General features: G+C 40.0%; 1 protein-coding gene across 1 annotated transcript in view; it reads left to right on the top strand.

The window, feature by feature from the left end:
- The window catches only part of LOC131072124 (small ribosomal subunit protein uS8my), a 121340-nt gene that overhangs the window by 90519 nt on the left and 8189 nt on the right, over positions 1 to 22632 (top strand). The gene's annotated exons all lie outside the window — the stretch shown is intronic.

Below are 22632 nucleotides of genomic sequence, written 5' to 3'. Positions count from 1 at the left end.
GATGTATTGACAGTAAACTAATAAATGATTATCGGGATTAATCGATTGGTTATCGGACGACAAAGCATACACCGCTTGGTATCGCTTAAGCGATCACCAATTAGTATTGGTTAAATCAAATTATGTAGACACCGATTGGTGTTAAAGAATAAGTTACGTAGACACCGATTGGTGTTAAAGAATAAGTTACGTATAACCCGATTTGTGTCGGGCTGTTGATTAATGTGTGCACCGATTGTTAATTATAAGGCAAAGGGTGCGATCAAGTAATGTCTTGATCGGTCATGTCTAAAAGACATGACCGGTCAAGGCATTGCTTGATCCTCCCCTCTTGCATATATATATATCAATCGATATTCGTGAGAAGTTTTAGACATGACCGGTCAAGGCATTGCTTGATCCTCCCCTCTTGCATATATATATATATATCAATCGATATTTGTGAGAAGAATATAGAAATCAATAAATGCTCCTCTCACCTGTCATACAAAAGAAGATAATCAGATTTATCATATAAATAGACAACACATAGATTAAGAAAATATAACTAGAATATATCTTGCATACTGAAATGAGAATTGAACATCATTTACATGGTATCAGAGCTAGGTCCAGGCTAGGAGCCCCAAGCACACGAGAGGTATGGCTTAAGGGGGTGTGTTGGTGTTGGAAATAAGCCACACCCGGATTGACGATGGACTGGTCCAAGAGGGGCCAGTAGCTCAGTGGTAGAGCACTCCAGCAGCGTATGGAAGGTCCTAGGTTCGAGTCCTAGTTGGTCCATGTCTCAACGTGGTATCAGAGCCAGGTTAAATCGAACCTGAGGCTGTTCAATTTTGTGGAAAATTCAAACAAGCATATATTCAACATCAAAATTCTTCTAATGGGTAGCGCCATCAGATTTGTTGAAGCAATCAGACAACTCCTCGTCTAGGTCGGAACTTCTTTGAGCATGGTGATTTGAATATCCCGATTGCCTATTCTAATGCAATCTGGATATTAAGGGAGATCGACTCTACTCTCAGGGAATCAACTGTAGTTTGCACATTAAGAGCCAAGTTCTTTGTGGAATCACCCGGGAGCGATTCTATGTGAATCGAACAAGGCAATAAGGAAGGTTGCAAGTCAAAGTTTGATGGCGGATATGTGTCTCTAACTGTCCATAAGATCACAGGAGTAACCAGTGCACTCTGGATGAACACTTGTTCACAGTACCTTGCTATCATCAGACAACAACGACTGTATGATCAATTGTCGGGCATTCCTACCATGATACAAGATTATCTTGTCAAGTACCTTTTTGTTCGAGGATGGGTTCGAACATGCCGCATGAAGAGGTCTATCACATTCATAGAGTAATGAAACATAAGTTGATGGATATTATCGCAGGTTGTGTGAGTATCATCTCCTTCTAGTTGTGAATGGAGTTGAAACCCTTGTGATGCGATCTGGAACTTTTTGTCTCAAAGTTTTGTAGAGGCGATGACATAGTACACACACCCCGTGAACATAGTTATGGATACAGTTGCGCTACAAAGATGATAGAGTATGTAGCGTCAAAATGCGGGAGAGATGATTTTCCATGTTCCAAGCAGACACTGCAAAGCAATGCAATGTGGAAGAGCAACAACCAGATCTGAAATTATGATCTTCTAAACAAGCTCTAATTGTTGTAGCCGGTGGCCATGCTCCTAGTCATTTGGAAAAGAAGGCAGGACATGTTATATTGGCAGTAATGAATTTATTAGATTGCAGAGCTCAGATTGGATCAGTCTATTTAATAGATAATGCATTGACAACCCTAGATGTTGTAAGGTGTATTGAAGATGATGCTATTATAAAAGTTGTAGGATTTTTGCTGGAGGAATGCGATGGAGGAAAACAGTTGATAAATGCTCCAAACAAATATGAAGATGGAGAGACTTCTCTTCATCTTGTTTTCTCGATAGGGTCACGCAAATACGTTTCATTTGCTTTTGAGAAGGGAGATGAAGTAGACGTTCAAGATGACCGGAAACAGACAACTCTAGACGATGCAATTACATGTAGACAAGATGCAGTCACAAATGTCTTTATGAAACTAGAGCAAATTGCCGAAGTAATAAATAAAAAAAAATAAAAAAAAATAAAAAAAAAATTGATCAACAACGAAAGTTCAAGGGAGGCAGCAAGATCTCGATTTGATATAAATCTGATGGATTGACTGTGTATCGAATCACTTAGCAAGTTTTTGTGATTGGTAGTTCCATCTATTGAATTGGGCATTAAGGTTTATCTTTAATGTTGTTTGGCGCTAGCGCCACAACATTGGAAACAATACTCATATATTTGCCAGTCAGAGAGCGACGGTCTTGCTATAGACAAAATCAATTCGATGCTCTCTTTCCATAGCATGTACAGATTTGCAGAGAAGGGTCTTCATTTAAATGCATGGCTAGGAAGATTATTGAGGAAGATCGATGCCACATTGATACTGCTGAGTATCCTGTGCGTGGCATATGGGCTCAACATCTCACAGATCCTAGTTATGTCAGATGAACACAATAGCTAAAAGTATGTGTATCAAAGAGCAACCATCAAATGAGATCTAAATCTTCAAGTGCAAAGAATCAGAAATGAACAATTGTTGGATTGCGAGGAAGACTAATAAAACAAAGAGATAAGTAATCCATGTTTGATTAATGGTCATGAATTTCATATGTAGTTATTAATTCATGCAATTAAATTATGCGTGTTATTTGTGAAATCAACATTGTCAGTAGGTGTCCGCACACGACAAGCTGCATTTGAATATCTTGTTTCAATTTCTTCAATGTACTATGAGAAACTTGCCCCTTACATGCAGGACATCTTTAGAATCACAAACAAAAGCAGTTAAAAGTGATGAAGAGCTTGTTGCTCTTTAGGCTATAGAATTTTGAAGTACTATTTATGATGAAGAATTCAGGAAGAATATGGAGGGGACTTTAGTGGAGATTCTGAGATTTCGCATTTCCATTCTATAAACAAGTATTTGCCTGCAGAAGTGCAACAGTCCATGAGGAAGCAATGTTGACCATAGGGACTCTTGCTTATGCTACTGGTAGTGAATTTGCTAAGTACATGCCAGAGTTCTATAAGTCATGTTTTGCAGGTGATCTTTTCGAGATAAAGAAAGGACAGACCAAGAAGCATAAGAGATTTCATTCAAGGGAGAAATAACTCGATGCTTGCAGTCATAGGATTGAGTTGATGGCAGTAAGTATTTATCGAAGAAGAACCCATACAGTTTGTCCTTGCAATCTGGTTCTTCGAAGAGGAGGTCAGACGGTTGATATCAGATTCAGAGGGAGTCTAACATTTCAGCAGAAACAACCTTAGACAAGGAGGTCAGAAGGTTGATATCGGTTTCAGAGGGAGCCACACCATCATGAAGATATGCTTAATGCATTCTTCTCTGTGGGAGAGAAGTTTGAGGAGCAAGCCCTTGTTAATACACTCTTCTCTGTGAGGGAGAAGTTTGAGGTGAAGGCCCTTGTTCCATCCTCTGGGATTCGTCATGGTGAACGTCATGATGAAAACATCACATTGAGCAACTCCGTGATGGGCACTTGTGTTCATATGCAGTCTCATACATGGGAGTAGCCATGATGGATGTCATCATGTTGAGTACCGTGATGAATCGTGTTTCACCCTCTAGGAGTAGCCATGGTGGATGTCATTTTATGACTATATTATTAACAAGGATTCCTCCCTAGCTAAGAGGGAGTGTTGATGTTGTAGTGGCCACCCTTGTGAAGATACATATGGTGCCTTTGAAGACCGACTCCTTGTAAAAGGGTGCCTCGCTCATATATATAGAAGATGCAAACTCATTCTTTGATTCGTTCAATTTATGTGAAGAGCAGTTTATATATTAGCTAAAGCAAATCGATCCTGTGTAGAAGGCCAATTAGATTTGTTCTTGTGAAATTTGCTTCAAGGAGTGAAGCAACATATATTGGGTCTGTATCTTGCATTATTGCTAGACATATTTGATATATAAAGAAGACATTTTATGCTGGGTTTTCCCCTCGAGTAGGAGGTTTTTCCCTTGGAGATCAAACTGCAGATATTCTGACCAAACCTCTTCCTAGAGTGAAGGTTGATCACTTCAGAAAAGGTTTAGGTATGATAGAAAGGTAATTTGCTTTGTAATCTGTATTTGCATATCAATAAGATGTTTAATGTGTAAACTTCTTTGTCATGAAAGGACATTTTGGATTTTATCCCCTGGGTTCATATCTAAGAGGTGACAATCTCTCAAGATAATGAACACTTGTATGTAGACATTATAAGGTGATGATCTTATAATGTCCAAACCGGTTATCATGTTGGATCTCTGGTGTGTCATGGATGTACCATGATTGTGTTGTGGTAAAACATTTGTATAAGGTGTTTTGTGCACATACCACAACTTGGTTAAGATGAGAATTTAAATCTTTCTCATATGATTGTCCTTAAGTATTGCATGTTTAGGCAATACTGATATCACATGCTTAGGTGATATCCTGTCATCACAAGATTGACATGATGGAAATTTGTATCACGTGTTTAGGTGATACTTCATATCATGTGATTAGGTGATATGATTTTCTAAGATGAAAATTTAAATCTCTCATATGATTATCCTTAAGTATTGTGTGTTTAGGCAATACTGATATCACATGCTTAGGTGATATCTTGTCATCACAAGATTGACGTGATGGACATTTGTATCACGTGTTTAGGTGATACTTCATATCATGTGATTAAGTGATATGATTTTTCAGAGTGTCAGATTGTGTAAAGAATACTAATCATCGTTTGAATTGTGATGCTTGATATATTGTTGGCATTTATCTTACCTAGCTAAGAGGGAGTGTTAATGCATGATAGCTTCGGTAAAGATAAATGATTGAATGAGAGATAAATGAAGTCTCTCATTCAATCATTTATCCTATCGATAAACTATTAGGAAAAACTTCAAGTTATTGTTATTTCATTTGATGATCATACTTCCTTTGGATATGTTCAATCTACTTAGTTCGATAAATTTTCAAACTATCGATAAACATATCATAGCATAGTATACCGATTAATATCGGTTTGCATTATAACCGTGAATACCGATTATTATCGGGTTAACCAAGTATCCTGATTTATATCGGTTGATGTATTGACAGTAAACTAATAAATGATTATCGGGATTAACCGATTGGTTATCAGATGACAAAGCATACACCGCTTGGTATCACTTAAGCGATCACCAATTAGTATCGGTTAAATCAAATTACGTAGACACCGATTGGTGTTAAAGAATAAGTTATGTAGACACCGATTGGTGTTAAAGAATAAGTTATGTAGACCCCAATTTGTATTGGGCTGTTGATTAATGTGTGCACCGATTGGTAATTATAAGGCAAAGGGTGCGATCAAGTAATGTCTTGATTGGTCATGTCTAAAAGACATGACCGGTCAAGGCATTGCTTGATCCTCCCCTCTTGCATATATATATATCAATCGATATTTGTGAGAAGAATATAGAAATCAATAAATGCTCCTCTCACCTGCCATACAAAAGAAGATAATCAGATTTATCATATAAATAGACAACACATAGATCAAGAAAATATAACTAGAATATATCTTGCATATTGAAATGAGAATTGAACATCATTGACAAAACCCCTTAGAACAACTCATTCACAAAGTCATCATAGTTTAGGGAGTACATATGATTTAGAGGTCAAGGCAATTAGGATATCTAAATTTGGTAAATTGCTATGATTTCTCCATATGAAATCTAGATTTGGCTTACCAAACTATAGAATTCATTTTTTATTTAATGGTCTTTGGAGAAGAAGTTGGGGGGGGAGGGGTTGCAATCCTTCGTGAAGTGACCCTTTTGATTACATTTGAAGCAGGGTAATGGTATCCCTTTATAATTAGTATATTAGGATTTGATACAAATGGTTAGATAGTTCAACAACCACACATGTTGTGACGTAGTGATTTTGTAGATCTTGTGAGGAAGGACTAATCCTAATGAAAAACCCTATTGTTCAACAAGATATTTTAATAGAGCCAAATGTCACATGATTAGGGAAGATTATAATAACATAATCTGATCCAAATGCGGGCTTGAGAGAAATCTACTGCTGCAAGGAAAAAGGGATGCCATGGGCATATAAAGGTTTGACATTTCCCTAAAAACCATGGGCCATTGGCCCTAAAAATATCATGATTTGCTTGAAATTGAGATTTGATTGCCAAAAAATTCATGAAGAATACAAACACAAAATTTAAGAGATTGATTAGATTACTCAATAAATTTGTAAGATTACAACAAGGACATTCTCCTACCCATAACTTTGCAAATGGTTGAGGTGTGTTCACTTAATGTATAGGGTTGATTTAGTTTTTGAAAGGCAAAACTTTTCAAAAGAAGTGGAAACCACAACTAAGATATCTCCCAAGAGGGTAGAATCCATTGATTGCTTGGTCGCTTTCAAACTTTGCCAAGTGTTTTTAAATATATTATCTTGTGATAGGAGGCCCCTCTCAATCGTTTGCCTTGTGCATGTCAAATCACATGAGACACCATTTTAGTAGGAAATAGGACAAGTGTAAGAACATATGAAACAACCTCTTTTAACAAAGTGGATTTATGGAAGACCCTATAGATTAGAAATGGGTTGGTGGTGTGCTTTTATCCTTGATAAGTTTCTCGATAGTTAGGCTTGCCTACCATAATAGCAGCAAGATTAGATGTGCCTTTGAGTGAAGACCACTGCTATCTTTGCTTTGGGATTTCCAATGATGGGTGCCAAAAAACCCTTATGCAAAGTCTCCTTTGCATTTGTTTTTGCCTTGTTTGTGCCCTCATCCTCACCCTTTTTTCTTTCTTTTGCTTTAGTTATTTCACACGTGAATATTTGATAATTTGATTTTTTAATTACATTATTCTCCATAATTTAAATTCAGAAGTAGTTAGGTTTTATTATATTTAAGTCTTTTTTATTAATAGAACTTTAATAATTAATATATATAATATTTATTTTTTTATTTGATTAGTCAAGTGAGGGGTAAATGCCCTCTTCCATTATATATATGTGTAGTGTCATAAAATTGTGACTTTACAATTTTCGACCGCATTTGGGTCTTTGCATTGGTGGATGAATCCCTAAGCCTGATCGAAGACTTGAGACATGCTCAAAACATCTGAAACTTGCACCCCGCACTGCTTTTCTGTCACTGCCTGTCCTAAATTAGGGCAGGAGAAGGGCGTGGCGCCCCTGTCCCAGCCCTATTTTGGGCCTCCCTTGATCAAACCTTGCATTGGGCTTGTCAATTGTGAGCGGGAAAAAGTTTTCCTATGTCTGCCTAAGACGGAAAATTAGTTAAAAACCCCTAATTGGCAAGTATATAAGGAGCACTTCCCCTCCTATTTGCATAAGGAGTCAATGATAAGCGAAGTTGATCACAAGCGAAATCAAGTGCAAGTATTCAAGCATTCAAGCATTCAAGTATCCATTCAAGCATTGAGCATTTCAAGTCTCCTTTCAAGGCTAGGTGTTGTATTCAAGTCAAGAATTCAACCATTGAAGAGGAGTTCTCCATCAACATTCAAAGACATTCTATTCCACATATCCTTTCAAGCAATTTTATCAACACTTCAATTGCATCCTCGCTTGAGGTGAATTTTACTTCAGACATATCCTTTCATTTACTTGCAAGTATTTTCAATCACTTGGTTAATTCCAAAACGGGGTTTGACCTGAAGGCAAACCCCCAAATCCCAACAACATTTCCTCTCTTTTCTATGTGTAGGTTGCAAGTGCATGGCTGTAATTGCAGGCTTAGGCTTCATTTTCAGAGACGAAAAAACCCTTTTCAGTGCGCAGATTTTTTGGAGGACCAAGTGCAACTTCAATCTGGTCTCGACAACTTTTGCTCAAATTTGTAGGGAAGCTTCGCCTCGACATTTTACTGCTAATTCCAGGTGCACAACTTCATCCCGCATCTCTATCTCAAAATACAATTGCTTCTTTGTCATCTCTACACTTAGTCTCAATTTGCTTAATTCAACTTGTCTATTTTAAAAGAGGGTTAATTTACTTTCCAAATTCGTTATCAATTCCCTACAATTCACTTAGCATTCAATCTCTTTCCATTGGGATTGGATCTAGTGAATTCAACCCCCTCTTTTAATTGTAATGTGCGTAAGAAGTTGAAGGGAATCCTTTGTGAAACTTTCACTCCTTTCTTGAGGAGAGTAATGCTTTCCACTTGATCTCCCCTCATTACTTTTCACCACATTACAATATGTATATATCAATTGTCTCTTAGAGGTGGACTGCCATTTTTGGTTTTCAACCCACCTCTAGGGTTGGCCACCATTGCTGGTTTTTGATCACAAGCTCCGGACCACTCCAAAAGAACTTTTGTGGATGACACTATTCTTTCACAAAGTTGTCCCCAGACAGTTCCATAGTTGTTTTGCAAGACTGGTCTACTCCCATGACGGTTTTTATCACTTGCTTCATACAACTTTCAATCTCATACTCAGTGCTCTATTCCATCCAGCTCTAGACCATCATTGAATTGTTTGACCATTTCCCTCAACAAATGACCCTAGACTTTAGACAATTTATTGTCGGGTAATGTTTGTGTAAGGTATGCATCTCCCTTTATTTTTCTATTATTTTTCTTGCATGAGTTAATGGTTGTGTCAAACACGTTTAATGTCAAGTCTCCAAGGTCTTTTTAAATGTCATCATTAAGTTGGATTGGTGTCATTGGGTGAAGTAATTAAATTGAATGATATTAGGCGAATTAAATGTAAATCTTGTTGATAGCGACATGATGTTACAATAATTAATAACAGGAAATCGATGGGATTGGATTACATGACATGGGCACACATCACTTGTATTTTTTAGATTTGCCTTTCAATCATGTCTCCCCATCATCATGAAGAATGAAATGTGCACTAGGACAACTCTTTTTGGTAGTATGGTTAACTCTTCGAAGATCCAACTTGGTGGAAAGGACAATTATGTCATATACACCTGCCATTACTTTGGAAAACTAGCCTTGCTGATTAAATGCCACACATGCCCAACCTGTAGGAGGAATTAAATCTCATAAAAATCATAATTGCAAATTCAAACGGATATTAAATCCTCTTGAAATTTTTGTCATCATTAATGTTTCTCCTTGCATTCACTCCCCATAGGTGCAATCAAAGCATGTTGTCCTTTGCGACATTTAATCGCTTAAAATTTCGACTGTCACCTTTCAATCCTTCATTTTCCACTTGCCATCTACCCTTTGCAACTTCCAAACACTTCATACTTCTCAACACTTGCCATTACCTCTAGTCTTCTGATAAGCACGCCATGGGGTACAAGCGCAAAGCCAAACCATAGGGTCTGGTTGTTGACCATACTAGTGTAGCTTTGTTTCAGTGGGTGGGTTGGCTTGATTTTCTTAGAAAGTATGAGGGATATGAAGTAGTTTTGCTTGAGGAGTTTAGTGAAAACTTTCACAAGTCTTTTTTAACTTTAAAGGGGGTTGAAATTTCAGTCTCTGTATCTATCATCAGCCAAATTTCAGGGATACCAGAAGAAGGTAAGGATATTCTATAGAGTTGACACACCTATGAGGAATTCATTCAAACATTTCATGGACTGTCATACCCTAGGCCAACCTACATTGTCAGCAAGGAAAGATAAAAGGGATAGAGCACTCCAGTCTACAAGAGTCATGGGCCACAACAGTCCTCTGGGCCGTGAATTTTTTTAACTGTGACAGTCAGTACAACACAATTTTAGGGCCCAAAATGTGCATGCACACTCACTTGCAACAAGGTGGTGCTCGACATGAGGTTTGTGTCAATTTTTACCCTTGTTTTTATATACTTCTATGCACAATATGGCTATGAAGGTATGCCATTAGGGTGGCCAATTCAGTCACCATGGCCTTATACACCTCCTTATAAAACATCACTTCCTCGAGCAAGAGGGTGGTCAACAAAAATGGGAGGAATTCCTCCAAAGTGGGCCCTCCTTGGACAAAATTCCAAAACTTGAGGAAAGGATCCTTGAGGAAAAAGCCAAATATTGAGAAAGGGGCCTCTACCTCCACCTTCCATAGGCCAGTGCCTTGCATCTCCCCGTGAGTCCAAATTGTTGCTGACCATTCTCTCATCAATTTAGATGAAGAAGAAACTACTGTCCCTGTTTTCCTTGATTTCCTTGTTCCTTCAAATCCAGATGTTCTTGAGACACAGCCTTCATAGACCTCTACTCTTGGCCCACAAACAAGAAGGCATTGGCAGCTTTGGTTGCAAAGAGAGGTCGAGAAAGAAGCAACAAAAGCCATTGGGTTCACTAAAATTTCCGAGAGTCTTGCTTGACAGTCACCTCCATCTCCACCTCAGCCCTCCGGAGCCACTCCTAGGGAAGGCAAGCAGCCAATGGAAGATGAGCTCTGACTTGATGAAGAAGAAAGTGTCCAACTTGCCCAAGGCCTTTCTCTTTTAAGAGTAGAGAAAGAGTTGCAAGGTTTGCATTGCCGTCTTGACCAAATTCATCAATTGCTGTCCACTAGGGATGTTGAATTAGCAAAGGCTCATACTGATGTAGGGTGTGCCAAACAAGAATTCGAACAAAATTTGCACAACATGCAACAACAGTTGGCCACCATGGAGAATGCTTTCCAAGAAGCACACTCGAAAGAAATTTCTAATGCTAAGGAGATCCACGAATTAAGACATGAGCTGACTCAAGTCAAAGAGGAAAATGCTAGAACAAATGACTGCTTTGCAATTGTTCTCCATCAAGTGGATATTCCTCCCTTTATCACTAAAGCAACCACACAAAATTCTTTTCGTCAACCTTCGTGCTATATGTCCTTGATAGCTCTTTGGTTAAGGACAAAGAATGCACAACTTTGGAGGGAATCGGATACAATTCGCTAAGAGAAGATTGGAATGGAGACAAGGATGGACTAGGCATGTGAAATTGCTTCTGCAATATTTGCAATAACGAAACTTGTGGGTATGTATTCATTGTTTGTTAGTGAACAGTCTCTCAAGTGGAAGTTAATGCAAATTTCTTTGAAAAGGCCATTTGACTTTAGATAATGATAAAGAATTTTTAGAATCATACCTAGAAAGTGCCCCCCAAATACAGAATCGGATGTGTGAGTTTTACCAATATGGATTCTTTCTGGGTCAATTCCACACTTCCATGTTGAACTTACATGTAGGATAATTGCAATTAAGAAGGTTTGTTTCTTTACTTAATAATCAGACAGAATGGGGTAAAAGGACAGATGAGTATAGAGTTGCTTAGAAATCCTTTGGACTTCCCATGTGCCATGAACACCCTTACTACAACATACATGAAAAGCTTCAAATCTTTGGCCTTCCAACCCCACATTACCACCCAATATATCCAGAACTTGGAGGGTAGCATCGCTACTTTTCAAACACCTGAATGTACCCTACCACCAGCTGTCCACTCAGCCTATGAAGTCTGATATAATACCATTCCAGAGGCCTTTTGCCAGCATTAACTAATTTCAATTGCTAACATTTGTTGCAGTCTGATGAGGGCACGACTTGTTATCATCTTGATCAGAGAGTAGTGACACAATTGGATAGGAATGCAGTTCAGACCGACACTTACTATTATGCTTGCATCTCTACTTTCAACTTGAGAATAAATGTTTTCAGAGATGATGTCAAGATGGTTGGAAAGGATTAGGTGCAATAATCGACATGCAACTATGGGCAGAATTTACACATACTGTAAGAGGGGAAGTTATGATTGTGTAGTTTGGTTCGAAAAAGGGAACCAAGCAGCAAGAGGAGCAGTGCATCTATGAGCATGAGGACATGGTCTAGATCAGGCAGGGGAGGAAATGATGAATGATGAAATTGATGTTTTAAAGACTTTATTTTATTGTTGTTCTTAGATACTTGGCATACAAAACATGAGTGACAAATTCCTTTTTGCTCTTAAAGGATTTAATGCACTAATGTTTTTGGAAATGTTGCTTATACATAAATATTGCTTTGATGATGAATGCTTGTTCCTTTTATGTGCATAAATCCATATATTATCATGACTAATAACTGCAGGAATTTATGCTTCCCCAAGCCAAGGAGCTACTAACAACTCTACAGATAGTCTCTCCACTCAGAACCAGTTGTGGCCAATTAGTTGCGTGTGCTGGTCCTGACTTGACTTGAGACATTGCACGACAACTTTGGATGAGCCTCTCATTAGACATTGCACGACAGTTTTGACAATGTTGGGTTTATTCCTTGAGGAACTTCTTGTTCCACTGCATGCCCTACCCAATTCTTGTTCCATTCCACAGGTTGCTCCAGTCCATCTTGCAACTATCTTGGTTCTTGTAACTTCTAGTTTCTACTAGAGGATTGAGGTTTGGATTGCCTCAACTCTTAGCCTTCCAATCCATTAGATCCCAATCTTTAATGACCCCTTTTTTAAATGCCCTAGTTTTTGCCCTAAAATCACAATTCCAAGTAAAGTAAGAAATGAAATAGATATGTCATTTACCAATTAGATCCTGGTTAAGGCCTCGCAATCATGATAGATATAAAATTGATCTTTCCTCCTAGGGTTAGGAACATTATATTCATAATTATCTTAGTCATGTATCCTCTCTAATTCATTGTTTGGGTTCAATCATAATGGAGCTCAAATAAGGAGACATGAATGTTGAAGATTTTAGCTTCGATAGAGATCTTCTTCCTGCTCTTGTTTTTTTCTGTCTCTCTGTAATCTGTATGTGTTCATCGAGCTGGTCCACTTCATCCCAAAGACTCTTCATTCGAGCTGCTGCTATGTTTATAGTCTCATTGTTTCCTTGCCAGCTGTATGCGTTTGGCATCAGTTCCTCTTTCTCCGGATGGTTTCCGTTACGTGGATTTTACCTAGCTGCATTGGCACCGTTACTCTTTCTATGTGAAGGTTTACTGTTGTCACTTTCTATTGTGTCGGTGATGTAACCGCAGGCCCTCTTCGTGCATGGCGCTTGAGTTTCCCTCCGTGAAGTATAACAGTCACCGTGGGAGTATGCGACAAGTCTTTTGCCTTTTTGATGCTTGCGTGTGTGAGTCATATTATTATGATTCGCAGGTTGAATTTCGTTGTTAAAAAGGAAGACATCATATTTATATGTGTTCGGAGCTCAGCGAATGTTGGTTGAATATTTTTTTTTGATCTTCGTGGCTTCAGCACATTGTTTTTCTGACTCTCACATAATCTCCATATTTGATTATTGATTATTTTGGTATAAGTGTAAAAAGGACATTTTTGTCATTCGAATGGTAGTAACCATTCTTGTGATAACCATTCTTGTGAAGTTATCTTATTATTCTATAATTGTTGAAGTGACAACAATCTATTCTAGTGTGAGAGCATTGTATCAAATTTGGGCTGATAATAAAGTTTGATTTTGTGGTTGGGTTTTTCACCCTCAAGTGGAGGGTTTTCCTAGGATAATTTTGTGTATAGTGTACTTGTGAGTTTTCTGAGTTTCAGATTTCTGAATCTTCTCTTTCTCCAGTTAAAACTTTAACAATGATAGGGTGCCCAAAGCAATCCCCTACCCTAGGCCCAAGAGTGGATATCTGTAATGTACCGTATGCTTTCTTGTTGTACAACATCACCACCTCCAACCGTACGAACAACTCCACCTCCACCGTATGGGCAACGCTACCTCCACCGTATGGCCAACACCCTCCACCGTACGACCCTACACTCCGTACGCTCCTTGCCTTTCGTACGATCAATTGACTCTTTGTGTATGAACTAATAATCATGGCCTCAGAAAGATGGTCCAGTTGTATGCAATATGTTGGACAATATAGTTAGTTTAACATGATTTGGCACAGGAATGAACACATTAGGCAAGTAGAAATTCAGATTCAATAATGACAGCACTTCAGATTACAAAAATCTCGGACTGAGGGCAGAGTAGAGTAGGGTGAGGAGTTACTCCCACCGAAACTGCAGATGCTAAGTAGGGAGGATCTTCCACCTCCGAAATGGTAGACAACTGAACTCCAACTGGAATTCGCACACACAAAGAAAACACCAAATTCGCATACCTACAACAATGACTAACTCGGCCATATATATGGCTTCGGGGAAACTTCCCGAAGGATTACAAAAAGAGCTGACACAGCCAAAATGTTACCGCCAAAAGAAAAAAGGGCCCGAGATATAATAAATTTAACTTTTAGGGCCATACACACAATTATTAAATTATTTAATAATATCAGGGACATTACAGTCCTCCCTGCCAGAGAATTGCTTGCCCTCAAGCAATTGCAGACTTGGATGCTCTAGAATCTGCTCGCCTTCCCAGGTGGCATCCTTGATTGATAGATCCTTCCATCGCACAAGGAATTCCTTGACTGTGCGTGACCTCAGCTTCTTCTCTCTGATGTCGATGATCTCAGTCGGTTCTATAATTAGTTTCCCTTCTTCGTCAATGGGTGGCAGGTCCTTTGAAATTGTGACACGTTGCCCGACGACCTTCTTGAGGCATGACACATTAATAACATTGTGAATCTGACTCCCCTCAAGAAGTTCCAACTCGTAGGCAACTTCGCCCACCCTCCGAACCAGTTTGTAGGGTCCATAGAAACACGGCTTCAACTTTTCCTTACCACCTATCTTCAGGGAGGATTGTCTATATGGTTGAAGTTGGAGGTATACCAGATTGCCAACCTCAAAACTCCGCTCAACTCGGTGTCTGTCAGCATACATCTTTTGTTGGTTCCGAGCCCTTTGCAGGTTATCCTTGAGAGATCTTAGGATGTCCAAACTCTCCTGTAACCAATCTTTGGCCCTCAGTGCGCGACTGTCACCCAATGCTAGATCCACGAATAACGATGGTTCATAACCATACAATGCTTTGAAGGGTGCCATACCTATTGATATGTGGTAGGTGGTGTTGTAACAGTGTTCACCCAAATGTAACCAACAGACCCATGCCTTCTGTTGTGCTAAGACATAGTTCCTGAGATAACCCTCCAACCATTTAATCACAATCTCTGTCTGTCCATCAGTCTGCGGATGGTAGCTCGTGCTTGGCGGCAATTTGGTTCTTGCCAACCGAAATAACTCCATCCAAAAGGTGCTCAGGAAGCGGCTGTCCCTGTCACTCACTATGTTCCGTGGAAGACCATGCAAGTGGAATACCTCCCAGAAAAACAACTTGGCCACTTGAGATGCCTGGCAAAGAAATGAGCATACTTGGTCAAACGATCTACCACGACGAAGATGCAATCCTTCCCTTGCACTTTGGGAAGCCCAGTAATGAAATCCATTGAGATGCTATCCCACTTCTGGTCGGGGATTGGCAATGACTAAAGTGGTCTAGCAGGTATGGTGTGCTCAGATTTGTTCTGTTGGCAGGTGGAGCATTCCCGCACGTATTGCAGAATGTCATTCTTAAGGCCCTTCCAAGAAAACCTTTCCCGGATTTGTTTGTAGGTTTTCAGGTATCCTGGGTGTCCAGCCAAGGGTGAGTCATGTATTTCTTTTAGAATTTTTTCCTTCATCTTGGACTCGGGCACCAAATTAATTCTGTCCTTGTAGTAAATGATGTCATCAACCACCTTGAATCTGTCATCCTGCACTTGACCATCCATCAGCTTGCATGTGAATGTATTCTTGGAGTCTTCAACCAGCAGATGTTCCTTCCAATCTGGCGAAATTTGGGATAGAGAACATATGACAGGCCTTCTTGACAAAGCATCGGCCACCACATTATTCTTGCCCTTCACATACTCAATATGAAAATCAAATCCTTGGATTTTGCTCACCCACTTCTATTGCCGCTCGTTCAAATCCCTCTGCTCCAAGAAATATCGCTGGCTGTTGTGGTCTGTCCGCACGACAAACATTGCCTTGATGAGGTACTGCCGAAACTTCGTCAGTGCGTGCATGGTGGCGAGCATCTCCTTGTCGTAGATGGAGTACAACCGCTCTGCTCCTGAAAGCTTCCGACTTGCGAATGCAATGGGATGACGGTCTTGCATCAACACCGCTCCAATGCCTTCACCTGAGGCATCGCACTCCAAGATGAAAGGGCGAGTGAAGTTTGGTAGTGCCAGAACCGGACACGTACTCATAACTTCTTTCAACTTGTCGAAAGTGTGTTGGGCCTATGCATCCCAGTGGAAGGATCCTCTCTTCGTCAAATTTGTCAATGGTCCACCAATTTGTGAAAATCCCTTCACAAACCTTCTATAATAATTGCACAATCCAAGAAATCCACGCAACTACGAGAGTCTTGGGAGGCGGCCAATCTAGAATGGCTTGAAATTTCTCTTGATGCACCTAAACCCCATAGGTTCCGATGATGTGTCCCAGGTACAATATCTCCATCATTCCAAATTCGCATTTGGACCTCTTGGCAAACAATGATTGTGACTCCATGATTCCTAGAACTTCGTCCAAATGCCTCAGATGTTCCTCCCACGTTTTGCTATAGATGAGTATGTCATCAAAGAACACCAACAGGAACTTGCGCAGTTGCTTGTTGAAGATGTGATTCATGCACGACTAGAAAGTGGCCGAAGCATTGGTTAATCCAAACGGCATGACCAAGAACTCATAGTGTCCGTAATGGCAACGAAAGGCTGTCTTCTCCACATCTTGCTCCTTCATGTGGATCTGGTGGTAGCCAGAGTAGAGATCAATTTTGGAGAAATAGATTGCGCCATGTAGTTCGTCCAGCAGCTCATCGATCTTGGGGATGGGGTATCTATTCTTGATAGTCTTTTTGTTTAATGCACGGTAGTGCACGCACATCTAGAGGGATCCATCCTCCTTCTTTACTAGCACTACCGACAACGTGAAGGGACTAGAGTTGGGCCTGATCCATCCTTTGTCGAGGAGTTCTTGGATTGTCTTCTCTATTTCATCCTTAAACTTCTTAGGATGGTGGTAGGGTGTGGTAATGACGGGGTTGGCTCCTTCCTCCAACTCGATGGTGTGCTCAAAGCCACGGTGTGGAGGTATTCCAAGTGGGATGTCAGCAAACACCATGCTATGTTTCCAACACCGATTGAAGTTCCTCATCCTGGTAGTGAGACTGTTGCCCTTTCACAGGTTTTGTTGAGATTAAGCAATGTGATGCCCAAACGACTTCATCATGTTTGAAAAGGGCTTCCATTCGTTTGGCCAAAATCTCCCTCGGGCTGCCATTGGACATTCCTCTCAGATCCACCTTCCTGCCATCCACCTCGAATGAGAACTCCATCTTTTTGAAGCTCTGCGTGTACTGGTCGAGGGTCTCCATCCATTGAATGCCCAATATGACATCTGTGTCATCCAGATCTACCACAAAGAAATCGTCCGTCACTGTGTAATTTCCCATGGTGATGATCAGTTGCAGAACCAGGTGAGTGCATGATAGGAGATTTCCTCCCGCCACCTTGACTTCGAACCCTTCATGCTCTTTCATACGCAAACCCCTTCGGATGACGAGTGATGAGTTTATGAAGTTGAGCGAGGCCCCACTTCGAGCATGACTAGGACTCGTTGCCCTTGAAGCGTACCACGTACCCTAAACACATTGCACCTGGGGTACTAGCTAGTGTGGCAATGACACCTCCCCTCTGTACCAGGGTGGAAATTCTCTCCGCTTGTCCTGTTTCTTCTATAGACTCTTCCTTTGGTGGTTCACTTCCTTCAAGTTCCTCCTCGCCATCGGACATGACCTCAATATAATGAATCTTTCCTTTGCCCAAGCATCGGTGTGTTGGCTCCCACGGCTCCTTGCAAGTGAAACAAAGCTTCTTCCTTCTGAGCTCCTGTTTTGTGACCTCATCCAATGACGACTTCTTCGGAAAGGTTTTGATATCCTTCTCCTTCGGGGTGAAGGGTGGTTTGGCATGTGGATAGTTTCTGGAGGAAGAAGATGTCGCCATTTCACGCACCTTCTTAATTGCTTTCGTGAGCGTGTTGGGGTTGAACCCTTTCACCCAACCCTTCAGTGGTTCCATCAACTCGTCCATGAATAAAACCACCAATCTCCTCTCCGAGATATCTGTCACCAACACGGACAGTCTCTGGAATTTTGTAATGTAACTGCCCACCGGTCCATATTGCTTCAATTGAGGCAGCTCTTTGAAGTTGAGTTCTGGATCTCTTTCGTCAAAACTGTCTATGAGCCTCTCTGTGAATTCGGCATATGAAGTTATCTGATCGTGGCCGAGGGTAACCATTCCATGATGCCATCATTCATGAGCGACTCCTTCCAGGTGAAGTGCAACAAATTTGATAGCTTCATCTTCAGGCATTGGGTTAGTTGGAAATAGGTATCTGCTTTTTGTACCCAAGCTCATGCCGAGGTTGATCCGGTCCCATCAAAGGGTGACAAATTAATCTTACCAACCTTCTGTTTGATATCATCGTTATAGTAGCCATAGTAGACACGACTTTTGCCGCCTGAGTATTTCATCCGCAACTCGACATAATCCTTGAATGATATGTCTCGCTCGAGGTTTGCATCCCTCCAATCTTGATTCAATTGTGCTTACAACTCCTAGAAAGTGGGCTCTTGCTCACCACACGGTGCTTCAGTTCTTTGGGGAAAAGTTGGCATCAACGGTCGGAAATTTGAACGCTATGGGTTTGACCTTCCAGTGACTGAATTATTGCTCTGTCCATTATGATCTCCATTTGTTTTTCCCAAGGCCAATTGATGCAATGTATCTTCCATGAGTTTTTGTCTTTGTTCCCCTCTGATCTTAGTGTCGTTGAGTTGAGCTTGGCTTCTGGTTAGCTCCCTTAATAGTGCCATGACTTCATTGGCAGGATCCTGTGGTTCCCCCATTCGGTCGGCAGAACAGTACCTCCTTCTGGTGTACACCTGCATCCACTACCTGATAGGTTGGCAAGATCACCAGCGCTGATACCACTGTAATTTACCATACGCTTTCTTGCCATACGACAACACCACCTCCATTGTACGGACAACTCCACCTCCACCGTACGGGCAACGCTACCTCCACCGTACGGCCAACACCCTCCACCGTACGATCAATACCCTCCACTGTACGACCAACCCCACTGTATAGCTAACACAACCTCCCATACACCCTCCACTGTACGGCCCTACACTCCGTACGCCCCTTGCCTTCCGTACAGTCAATTGACCCTATGTGTACGGACTAATAATCACGGCCTCAGAAAGATGGTTCCGTTATATGCAATATGTTGGACAATATAATTAGTTTAACACGATTTGGCACAGGAATGAACACACCAGGCAAGTAGAAATTTAGATTTAATAATGATAGCACTTTAGATTACAAAAAATCTCGGACTGAGGGCAGAGCAGAGTAGGGTGAAGAGTTACTCCCACCAAAACTGCAGATGCCAAGTAGGGAGGATCTTCCACCTCCGAAATGGCAGACGACTGAACTCCAATTGGAATTTGCACACATGGAGAAAACACCAAATTTGCATACCTACAACAATGACTAACTCGGCCATATATATGGCTTTAGGGAAACTTCCTGAAGGATTACAAAAAGAGCTGATATGGCCAAAATGTTACCGCCAAAAGAAAAAAGGGCCCGAGATAGAATAAATTTAACTTTCGGGTCCATACACACACAATTATTAAATTATTTAATAATATTGGGGACATTACAATATCCCATCCCTCTTGGCCTCATGTGGCCTTTCGCCATCCCATATGAGGTGGTGTGCCCAGTGAGGCATCCACAATTGTTCTCCCACATCATGCCATCCTCCTTCACCCTCTTATGATTGAGACTCCCTTGAGTTGATCCCAACAATCAATCAGTGTAGAGGTTGAAAGGGAAGCTGCAATAGGGTGCCCCAAAGTGATCCTCTACCCTAGGCCCAAGAGCGGATATCCTATCCCTGTTGGCGTCATGTGGCCTTTCACCATCTCATATGGGGTGGTGTGCCTAGTTAGGAATCTATAGCCATACAAGGTGATTGTTACTATATGGAAATCATATTATTTATGTCTAACATACAAGGTGATGAAGTGCATAGATATATTATATTAGTAAATAAGAATTTTTGCATTTATTACTGCATACATCAGGCATATATATATTAGACAATTAATCATGCATACCACAAGAATAAGAATGTTACTGCCTGTAATTTAATAATAATCCTGATCTGATCTGATCGCTGATGTGAGGTCTCTGGATGGTTTTGATCTCTTCCCTTGATGCCTTCTTCTATTGTGTCTTCTCCATTTAATAGGCTAATGTCTTTTATGAGAGGAGGTGTCTATTGGTGTGTTGCTTCAATCGCTGTCCTTTTGTTGACTTAATCACATCCTTAAGTTACCCTTTGTTTATCAACTTGATTGCATTTTTAAACAATACTCAACTGCTGGGGTCAAATTATCAGATTGCTGCTCTTATCTTAATTATTGTTGTTAACCTATAATTGATGCATCCTTCTTGCTTTTTCCACATTCCTGTTTGCCTTAGTAAGGTTTAGGAAGTCAAAACTTGTGAAGTCTTATGGAGTAAGACAATTTTCTTTATTTATTTAACAAGTTTTGAAGCACCCATTTACTTTCGTTTTTTTCAATAGGCCATAACTTTTGCCTAGGTTATCAAAATTACACTTTTTTTTTTTAATTTATCTAAAAAGCACAAGAAATTCACTTGTACTATTATAAATACATTTAGAAAAACCTGTTTTAAAAAAAATGTAAAATCACCATGTGTTATAGAGGTTGATTTATGCTTTTGTTTTGTAAATTTTTTTATTACAATTACCTTGTATTTTGGTTTGTAAGACATGATTATAAATGCCTCTTTGTGTTTTTTGATCAATTTTGGCTGGAACTAGTTAAATTGAACCTCAAACTCAACATAACTTTACACCTAGAAAATCAAAATACAACAAATACTTCGATGTAAGGGATTATGGATGATGTTGAGTGATATTCTACAATTCAATAGAGAATATGAACAATGTGTATAGAAACAAACTAGATGAAGCTATGGGCTTAATTGGTTTACATGTTTCCAACAACTTGTTTCATATTATTGAATGTACAACTCCTAAACAAATATAGGAAAAGCTCAATGAATTTTTTTGGCACCATCAATGAATTTCGTGCCTTGCAATTAAAAGCTGAGTTGATGTCTTTATATTTTTGATCTTTATATTCATAACCAATTTCTCCTACACTTGCTACTCACTAATTCTCAAGGATACATGAATTATGATTTTGCTGCTCTAACTCCACCTCCACCGCCTCCTCCATCTCCATCATCTATGCCCCATTGGGCCCATGATACTCTTCAAGAGGCTGGATCTTTACTTGGTGATCCTTCCACTTCCCATCACAGTTGTTCTTAGACAACAAATGCTGGTCTTTTGGGTCATGCTATTTTAGAGGATTCTTCAACATTTTCTGATACAACTTGTATATTAGAGTGGGAAGCAACTATAATAGAGTACTCTCCGTTAATGCAAAATAATAAATGGGATAATGTATTTCTTCTTAAGGGAAGAAAATTGGTTCATTGTAAATGGGTCTATTGAACCAAATGTGTAGTTGGTGGGTCTATTGACAAGTACAAGACATGCCTGGTGGCAAATTTTTTTTTCAAGCTGAAAGAATTGATTATTCCAAGACCTTTGCTCTTGTTGCCAAGATGGATTCTATTCATCTTGTTATGACAAGGATGGTTAGGTAGATGTGAAGAATTCTTTCTTGCATGATGATCTTGATGAGTAGATCTACATGGAGCAGCCTCCAAGATTTGTGTAGGACTCTTCACTTGGCTTTGTTGTTCATTATATGGTCTCAAACAAGTCCCTTGGGCTTGGTTTGAGAAGATGGACACCTTCTTGCTCACTTTTGGTTTCATTCATTGCCATTTTGATCACATAGTTTATATTTAGAGGTGTGGAGATGAACTTTTGATTCTACTTTATGTAGATGATTTGATTCTCACCAGCAGTTCCTCATCCATTACGTAGAGTATTCAAGATGCATTGATAGAGCACTTTGACATGACCGATTGTAGGATTTTGCACTATTTCCTTGGCTGACATGTCCTCCAATCTAGCATGTGGATCTCCATTTTTCAGCAGAAGTATTCTAATGACTTGCCTCATCATTTTGGCATGGCTGATTACAAGCCCCACTCCAATTTAGTTAGGAGTGGTATTATCTATCACTTGCTCTACACTCGCCGCAAATGCTACTTTGTATCGATTGTAGGTAGGTAGTCTATTATACTTGACTTACACTTGAATTGATATTTCCTTTACCATTTTGCTTATCTCTCATTTCTCCCGTTCTCCTCGTGAGAGTCATTGAAAGCAACCAACTGTATCTTGATGTACATTTGGGGCACTTTACATTTTGGCATTAATTACATAGTAGGAGCTTCTTAGATTGTGGGCTTCACCAACTTAGCTTGGGTTGGTGATGTTGACAAACAAAAGTCTCTCTGATTTTTTTTTTGTGTTGTTTCTAGTCCAATTGCATGGTCTTGCAAGAAGCAATCTACTATTGCATTATCATTGATAGAGGCTAAGTATTGAGGTGCAA

The sequence above is a fragment of the Cryptomeria japonica genome, chromosome 6 (assembly GCF_030272615.1).
Source record: "Cryptomeria japonica chromosome 6, Sugi_1.0, whole genome shotgun sequence".
Classification (NCBI taxonomy): domain Eukaryota; kingdom Viridiplantae; phylum Streptophyta; class Pinopsida; order Cupressales; family Cupressaceae; genus Cryptomeria; species Cryptomeria japonica.
The sequence above is the reverse complement of the archived record's forward strand: the minus strand, read 5'-3'. Positions and strand labels throughout refer to the sequence as shown.